Raw genomic sequence first — 9,386 nt, forward strand, 5'->3', positions numbered from 1 at the left:
AGTTGTCTGTTCAGCGCTTTGATTTTCTTCAATCAGAAATGAGTTTGTTAGTCCATCATTGCTGTAAGTTAAAGTCTTTAAAGGTTTTTTATTTTTGGTGAACTCCTTTGTCATCTTATACTCTTATATCAGAGTGATGGTTGCAGTTTTCCTGATCCTGTTTTTAAAAGTTTATCCAGTTTTAGTTGTCCATCCATTCTTCCCAACTATTTATGTGCCGAACTGTCTGTGGTTTTTACCAGTAGACAGTTATTGATGCATATTTGCATGTTTGGAAGGTTAGACAAACATTTAATTTAATGGATTAAACAAACTAGATATAACAAGTTAATTAGCGACCTTTAGAGGTCCAGCTATTGGCAAATATTGACAAATTTTGACCTTTGGACAGAGACAGGACAGAAAATTATTTAGCATTTTCTTTCTTGGCAGCTTCTAGTTTTGATAGAGGAAGCTGATTTTAATAGGCAGAAACAGCTGTTTACAATAAAAGCAGTTATTAGGTATCATTTACACAGTTGTTTTATGTGATACTTATAATCATTGGGCCTGTTTGGAGCCAGTTTTATCTGATATAAAACGCCAAGTAGAGTCATCACCCTGCCTCTTCAGCACTGTAATAAAAGATGACCAGAAATCTCTAAGCGTTCGTGCGTAAAATTGTAATGTGAGTCTGTGCACATCATCGTCTCTCAACTCCAGTCCTCACTTCTTATTTCCAGGCCTCCTTTTGAAGTCAGGCATCGAGAATAGACATCAGCAGAGATACTGTAGGGGAAAAGAGTGGGTGAGTGCAGTGCAGAGTTACACCTCAGTCAGCCTTGAACAGAACCCAGGTGTAATCGTCACCTCGTCAAGCACAATACTGTCACCTGAAATTTTATGTCACATGTTTGGTTCTTATGTTTGATACAGATTCGTTTGATACGAACTGACCTGATTTCTCATCTAGTGTCATCAGGTCAGATTATTAGCAAATGTTACCATGCTAACATGCTAAACTGTAAACAAAACTAACTAACCAACCAACCAACTAACTAGAAAGAAAAAAATTACTGTTTTCAAATTTGGTAAAATAAAATAATAACTTAAGACTTCTAACAGAAGCACCTGCTTGCAGCACTATATAGAACAGGAGTTCAAACAGCCTTTGATGAGAAGCCATATTCATATTTATTTGGAGTGTGCTATCAGCTTTAAACAGTGGCTGTACCAGTGAATAATATAATTTCTCTCAGCTGTGTGTGTTTGGCCTAAAGTGCCAGGCTTTTACAGAGACGCTCCCTCCAGAGCCCAAACAAACATCCAGCCTTCAGTCGTACCAGACCCTCAGGGACCTGCTGTCAACACCAGCGTTCGGGCCTTTTTATATCTCCCCTCTTTAAAATTACAACCATCAGCTGTCTGTCTGCTTTTCGCAGGGCAGCCCTCCATTTTACATCCAGCAACCATTTCACTGGAATTGTTCTGGAAGTAATAGAGATCACTTGTTACTTTTTAAGACGGGGAAATGAATCACCCATCCTGGAAAAGGAGGTAATCCGTGACTCTCAACACTCCCTTCCTCTCAGCACCGCGCCGAGGGCAAAGGGTTTATTTGAGCTGCATCTGAGCTGTAGCTTTTTAATCTAAAACATTCATGATGTTACACTGTCCAGAGAGAGTTGTCGAAGTGAGCCACAGAAACTCTCCGCTGTCAGAAAAGCTCCCATACAGACACTTTTGTGGATTATGTGATTGTGAAAAACCTGCCCTGAGTCATTTGCAGCAGCAGTTGAAAGCTTTTAACTGAGTGTCATTATAATGATCTGGTTACAACACGACAGCTGTATTAAATCTGCTGACATGACGTTATATTTGTTATAAAAGCTTTTTGCAGAAAAGGGATAAAAGTAGAGTCACAATCTGAAGCATAACATCCCAAAACAACAGTTTTACGAAGACAAATGAATTTAACAAAATTCCTGTTTTTAATATGCAAACATGGAGAAATGTCGAGGTAGCACAATCACTGTGGTTACTGTAGTTTGAAGCATGTTGTTGTATTTGTGAAATGTCTTTTGTTTTTGTTTTTTAACTCTCTGAACGTTGATTTTATTAGCAAGCTAACTTTTTTAATTAGTCTCTACATAATTAGCATGTGTAGTGCAGCCTGTTTTAATTTAGCAATATGTAAATCTCTACTTTGGACGCCCTGATGGTGACACTTTACTTTAAATTCCCTTTTTAGTATTCATAAGCAGTATATAAACATTTAGCTAGCTGTTTTTAACAGAGTGCAACATAGTTGTAAGGATATACGAGTGTTTATTTATGTATTTATCAAAACCTCTAACTCCTCCTGCAGGCGCTCAGAAAGTGAAGCTGGTGTAAAAATTAGGGACAGTGATAAAATGCAGCTGTGGTAAATTATGTCCTCATGGGAGAAGTTATTATAGCTGACGAATACTGTACCCATTTAATGGTTTTTATACGGCTTATAAATTCTAAATAAGGGAACTTAAAGTGTTAAAGTGTTGGCCTGGTTGTAACCCAAGTGGGTAAGTTTGAATTTGCGAGCCTCCTGGCAACAGGTTATTGTAAAATTGAGCCTCCGTAATGATGCTTTTGAGTTGCAGTAAAGCGCACACGTTGTTGTGGAACAAGCCGTTTCAGGGATGGGACTGAGTCGTAGGCGGCCTCACCGGTCGCTCGTCTCTGAAAATGAACTTTGACTGCACTCTCTTTTGTTCCAGCGTGCTTTCTTGTGAATTTCACTTCACTTTTACTAGAAAGCAGAAACGGCCTCGATGCCTCCTCTGTGTTGCTAAGCAACAAAGGCAGCAGCTGGCTTTGTGTGTGAAAGAGACAATCCAGGCAAATTGCTGGTTTTCAAGGGACAACATGAAAGGGTTTGAAACCAGCAATGCTGCTTTTTCAAATATGATGTTTTACTGCCTTTTGTTGGTGAGCAGAGCTGCAGGGAATTATCAAAATGGCCCCCGGGCGCTTCGAACATAATTCACCAGACCTTTCTACATATCAGACACGAGGAGATCAAACGAAAGGATCATGATTACTGTGGGAAAATTGGGCAGCTGCAGTAGTAAATAGAAATCAAAAAGGGGATAAAAGATTAGAGACAAGAAAGCAGCAAATGGAAATTTCCCCACTTACGCCAAGTGGTGCCTGGCCACTGACACATCCGCTGCCATGCATATACATGGCCAGTGGAGGGTTAGTGGATTATTTGTTTTCCCCGAGACGAATTAATCATCGCTGTTATTTGTGTGCATGTGTTTTTATAGCAGCCCTAAATGCTAAACTCACTTGAGAAGATCTAGGTTGCTTTAACCTCCTGTTACCAGGCACCCACAATTTTATGCACAAGGCCAGAACTAATTTACCCAAAATAAAAAGGTTACTGTTCTTCAGCCCTTCTGGTTACAGTCATAACCCTGGTCTCCTTTGAATTTCGCTTCACTTTTACTAGAAAGCAGAAACGGTCACCCGTTAAATTTGAAAGGTCACCCGTTAAATTTTACCAGCAGAAAGTCAGAGTGAGTGTAAGAGAAACTGAACCAAAGTCACAGAGGCTCATTTTTTTTGTCATAATAAAGGGAAGACAGGGCCTGTAGTAGCACCTTTTTGTATGGAAAACACACCTAAAGTAGTGCTACCAAGGCCAAGTCTAGGGAATATACAAGACTTTAAGATCTAGGGGTCCTTGTTCTCCAGATTTCTATGAGCTGTTTCGCCGAACACTGCTTCCTGCAGCTAACAATTAAATCATGGATCTGAAAACCAAAACAAAGCTTAAAGACACTAAAATGTTCTGTAGAACTGAGTTGTGAGCGGCATCTTTCACATATGAATAGAGTATCTTTAAGTTATAAAACCTTTTTTTTTAAAGTTTATGTTTCATATTTGCATTATTCTTAAAAATAATGCTTAACATATCATCATAACATGAGTTTTTCCAGGTAGTTTCTTTTGAGAGATTTCGTCTTCGAGTATGTGCTTATTTGTTTGGGGGTGGAAGGTTTCACAGATCTCACTCAGGGCCTCAGAAAAGCTTTGGCCATCCCAAGCCTGTGATATTTTCAGCCACTTTCCAACACTGTGCCAAACCCCACCCAGAAATGCCCCCCACCACCCCACCCCCACAACACACACACCACCACCATCGGGGTTAATTGGTGATATTAGCTCTAAAAAAGGACTGGCAGCTGCCCCAGACAGCTGTAAAACATCTCAGACCGTGATGTCCGCCCTCACCTGTTTCCTTCAAAGAGATAACGGCTAATGTGACAGCCTCCCCTGTTAAGTTGGTGCGTCAGCAGAAGATCTCTGACACACTGCGTTTGGATACACATCCCTGCTCCACTCCCGTCCTTTCAATGACATCACTCACCTCCTCTCTCATTGGACAAAGCGCCTCTCAGTCTGACGCACCGACCAATAGGCCGCCTGCTTGGCGCCTGCTGGTTTCGGACGTGGGGAGTGTGGCAGATGCAGTGCTGTAGCCATGGCGACAGTGGATGCTGAGTGCTGCCACGACTTTGTGTAGGCAGAGTCTGAATGGGGATGACATCACTCAGGGAGACAGGAGCAAAACAACAGCTCCTTCAGTTCCTGTGTCTGTTTTTCTGCCCATGACAGTAACACCAAATGTTATTTGGAGGTTGATGCCAAACCAAAGACTTCCTGCACCATAGCCATCAAAATGCAGCATTTATGCCAGTTTTTTTTTTTTTTGCTGATATTTGGATAAGCTTTTGTCCCAGAGTAGCCATGTTTTCAGTGCTTTTCCCAGATGACAGTCCTGGAAAATCTTTGTTTGTGTAAGTGTAGAATACAACATGAAATATATTTTTAAAAAAGGCTAGAAAACAATCCCCAAAAATTCGAGTTCACCAAAACTGTATTTTTAAAATGTCAAAATTAATAAATAAATGTAAAACATAAAAAAAAATTCCATTATACCCAAAATTATAATTAAAAAGTGTTTTATAGCAATTAAAAAATACATAATTATATATTTCAGACAATGTTTGAAGTAGATTCATAAATAAAACTAAAAATAAAAACATTTCAGTGCAAGTTCACTGACTGTTTATGTAGCTGTGATCAGGGAGGAAGCTCAGTGATTAAAACTGACTGAGTGTTTGATAAAAAGCTAACTGCAGTTACTGGTTGTCACTTGTGTTTCTGTTTTTCACAGCATATACACTTTTGCCATTTCCCAGGTGACTACATGGGAACAAACAGTGTACCGCCGCCATTGTTGTTTGGATGCTGTGTACCTCTTCCTCTCTGAATCTCCTCTCCTCCCTCCCGCTCTGGCTCTGGCTCTGACTCACCGCTCCGGGGATGATGGCCAGCCCCTCCTTCAGATGACATCAGAAGGCTTGAAATAGCAGCAGCATTAAAGCTTCCAGTCATGGGAGCCTGCTGCGAGGCCTGCAACCCAGGGCAGCCACTTCCAGCTGAGGGAGAGTGAGCACGGGGAGAGATGGAGAGACAGATGGGGGCGGGAAATAAAAAAAAAAACAAAAAAAAACAAAGAGACAGAGGAGATAATGATGTGATGGGAGCAACAAGTCAAAGGGGGTCATTGGCTCAACATCTTTTGAGAGCTAATATCACACATAGAGGGGGTGCAAAATGCGAGAGCAGCAATTATGTTCTGTCAAATTAAGTACTTGTACATTAGCATTTTTCACTGGTGGATCTCATCTGTCTCCCATGTTTTCTTACTGTAAAATCAGAGCATAAAATATAAATGATACATACTGTAGCTGTACATCTACAGTAGGTGGTTTCCTGCAGCTTCCTTAAACCTGAACTATGTGGGTCTTCTCTCCACTTTAACTGATTCATTTTTGAATCTGTAAAATCTAAAATCTCTTTGAACTAGTAATTGTGATGTCCTAACAGTTTTTATCAATAGTGAGAAAAACAGTGAGAAATGGCAAATTACCAAAGTGACACCTTCAAGTTTTTTTTTTTTTTTTTGGTTCTTTCTTAAAATAGGAGCAGATACTCGTATTGACAAAAAAATGTACATTAATAAACACACACATATTTTTGCTGATCATCTGTCATTAGGAGCAGCCAAACTAAATTTTTATATGTAGATTACTTTAAATAAGGCCAGTGGGTGAGTACAGCCCACCCCCCGTCCCTTTCTCAGTTTACCTCTCACTCTTCATGCTTCCCTCACACCCAAACACTTACTGTTTATCCTTATCTGTCTCCTTCCTGTCTCATTCACAGGACCTGTCTGTGCTGATGGAGTGTGAACAAAAAAAAACACCAAAGACGGCATGGTCATCCAACCCCGATCCAACCACTGGATACCTGAACCATGACACCCCCTGCCCCCCCCCCTCCTCTGTCCCAGTGCGAAATCCCCGGCACACACATACAGAAAGGCCCATGTGGGAGAGTCGCTGAACTGCGTGGAGTCCGAGCGTCGCACAGAAGTAGGTCAGGAGACATGAGGACTGTGAGCATGAGAATAACACGCGCCGACATAAACAGCCAACACCACTACATCCTGTCTATCTGCAGCCATCACAACACCAACAACAAACCCACTCCCTACTCCCCCCCCGCTCGCTCTCTGTGAGTGCAGGATATGGGCTTTACAAAGTAAAGCTATCTGCTCTGAAGTGTGTATGCACTAAAAGTAGCATGAGGTGCTCTGGATAAAAGCATCCAACGAGAGGAAAATGCTCTGTTTCTCACTAGTGCACTCAGCTGTCTGTATCCTGCAGGAATATCAAGACAGGGATATTTATTTTTAAGATGCAGCGTCAGTTCTAGACAACTGACATGGTTTGTGTCTCTTTGTGGTCGTTTTGTATTTTGTAGTCATTGTGCGTCTTTTCGTGGTCGTTCGGAGCCTTCTCAGTTTGTAATCGTGTGACTGACTTTCCAACCGGAAATGCTGACAGTCACTTCAAACAAAGGTTCAGGGCCCCCTGACTTCTTTGTGCTCCTGGGCCTTTGCCCACCAGACCTGCTCAGTAATCTTTGCAGGAGTACGGCCACAGCCTTTCAACATCACATCTCCATCAGGTGTATACTCAGCATGAAAACCATTAGATCAGCCTGTATGTACATACATAACTACAGCAGAACATTTGCACAGTGTGCAAAACATACAAATTGGAAGAGAGCCTGTAAATATATTGTCACTCTGACTGAACATCATTAAGATTTATATGTCCAGCATGTGCACACGCGGGGGTCACAGCGGAGAACACAGGACGATAGAAGATAAATGATGCTGTTTATTTGTGATGTTCATGAGAAAACGTTGCATGTTGCAGCTTTAAGAGGAAGGCAGGGAGTGTGAGATGAATTAGAGGCTGACAGGCTGCTTTGTGCTTGAAGAGAAGCCAGCCACCTCAAGGACATCAAAAACACGAGGCTGTGTGGGCATCAGCATCACAAGCAAGGAGACTGATAGAAAGCACTGTGCAGAAAAGAATCATCTAAGTACGCACTGCCATAGCAACTCCAGTCCGTACAATGAGCGTACAGTCTGTACTTTAGCAAATGCTTCATGTCTGATCAGCTGTGCTGCAGCAGGTCGATAACCCCTCTGTAAAAAAAATAGCTTAATTTTGTGTTTAGCGATGATCACAGATCTTGAAATGCGTTTTCAGCAATAGATGTTTCACCATGCCGTTCATCGCATTCAGGTTCAGAGCTGTAAAACATGTTTGCAGCCATGAGAGCATAAATCAGTCATGAGAACAGCTGCAGAGCACAGTTAGGGAGCGACACCTTTTAAAGGGTCAGTGCACCAAAAAAACCAACAAACCCCAAAATGTAACTCAAAATGACCGGAAATGAATCAGCACAGAGGTGGGATCTATTGCAGGGCTGTTGCTTTAGGTCGTATCGGTCTTGGTCAAAGAGATGAATGATAATGTATCAGTGTATCTGATAAAATCATACTTTTGACACATACAGTATATAAGCAGTAGAATCGTGTTACAGCTCCCTGTGATCAAAGCAGTGATACTTCTGTGTGTGACTGATTTTTCTTATGTGGTGTTTCTGTTTCTTCCAGTGGCCTCAGGCTGTTTGAGAGTTTGAAGCAAGCAAGAAGCAAACGGGGACTGAGGATGGAAAGATAGACGAGCTAAAGGAAAAGAAGAAACCTACAGGTAAACAGGAACAAGAAGACTTAAGAACTAATCTGAAATTGTAATGAAATAAACACTGTATGTGGTCAGCCAGGGAGATTTATGGCTTCATTTTGGCAAGAAGTGTTTTTAAACTCTACCTGGTTGAAGCTAATGGAATATTAATGGTTTTTATTTGCGTTTCTATTTCTGTTTTCGATTTATTCAATGAGTGATGTTGTGTGAGCTTGCTAACTCCTGAGGCTACCCAGCTCCTTTATTTCACGCACACCTCGTACCTCACGTAAACTCATGCTCTTCTCATGATACAGGAATTAATATTCAACTTTCCTCTTAACTTACAGCCGCTGCAGGTTAAACAGAGTGAGAACACACTGACAAGCTCCTGGGAAATCGGAGGTGAGATTCATTCGTCAACTCGGGGCTTCACACTGTTCAGAGGAGATAAAAGGATAAAGTGGAACGTTTTCATGAGGCAGGTGGAAAATATTTGTTCAATCTTTTGTTTCAGAGTGTTTTTATCTGTATTATAGATGTTGTAAGTGTCGTCAAATTGAGTTTTCTATCTTCCTTACACAATATGAGAGAGTTCTTTTAGTTATCGCCATTACTTCAAAGTTGATATCCACATTTATGGCCCAGATACAACTAAAATCTCATGATTTGTTCTAAAAACCTAACGTGACTGATCATCTGTGAAATACTTCGGGGAAGTACAAAGGCTTCTAACCTAAGTTTATGATGCATTTGTCAAAGAGGAAGTTCTCTGTTTGGTTTGGGAGCTGTGTGCAGCACTAAATCATCTAAATGCAGAACCATTAACCAGGAAAATAAATGGCAGACATGACGTAGTGGAAGAAAAGTTTACAGCAGACAAAATGAAAGCATCACGGCATGATTTTTGATTTTTTTTTTTTTAAATGAAACCAAAGTTAAACATTGCGACTAAAATGCTGTGTTCACCTGTGAGTTTCAGAGCAAATTTGGCTTGGTGGGTTTTGGTTGTTGGTCTCAGGCGATGATTCACCTTGTAACATCAAAGACTAGCTCTTTCTAAAGCTTTTAACTCTGAGCAAACCTCATTTGCGGATGAAGACCGTAAGATGTGATTGAAAGTTCCAGACAAAGCTAGTAAGTGAGCCAGCAAAGATGTTTGTTTTTTTTCCCCTAAGTTCACCAGCAGAGAGAAATCTCTGAAAATGTGTTTTTAGCATCAAGAATCTCTCGATCTCTATTTAATAT

This window comes from Toxotes jaculatrix, chromosome 7 (assembly GCF_017976425.1).
Source record: "Toxotes jaculatrix isolate fToxJac2 chromosome 7, fToxJac2.pri, whole genome shotgun sequence".
Taxonomy (NCBI): domain Eukaryota; kingdom Metazoa; phylum Chordata; class Actinopteri; family Toxotidae; genus Toxotes; species Toxotes jaculatrix.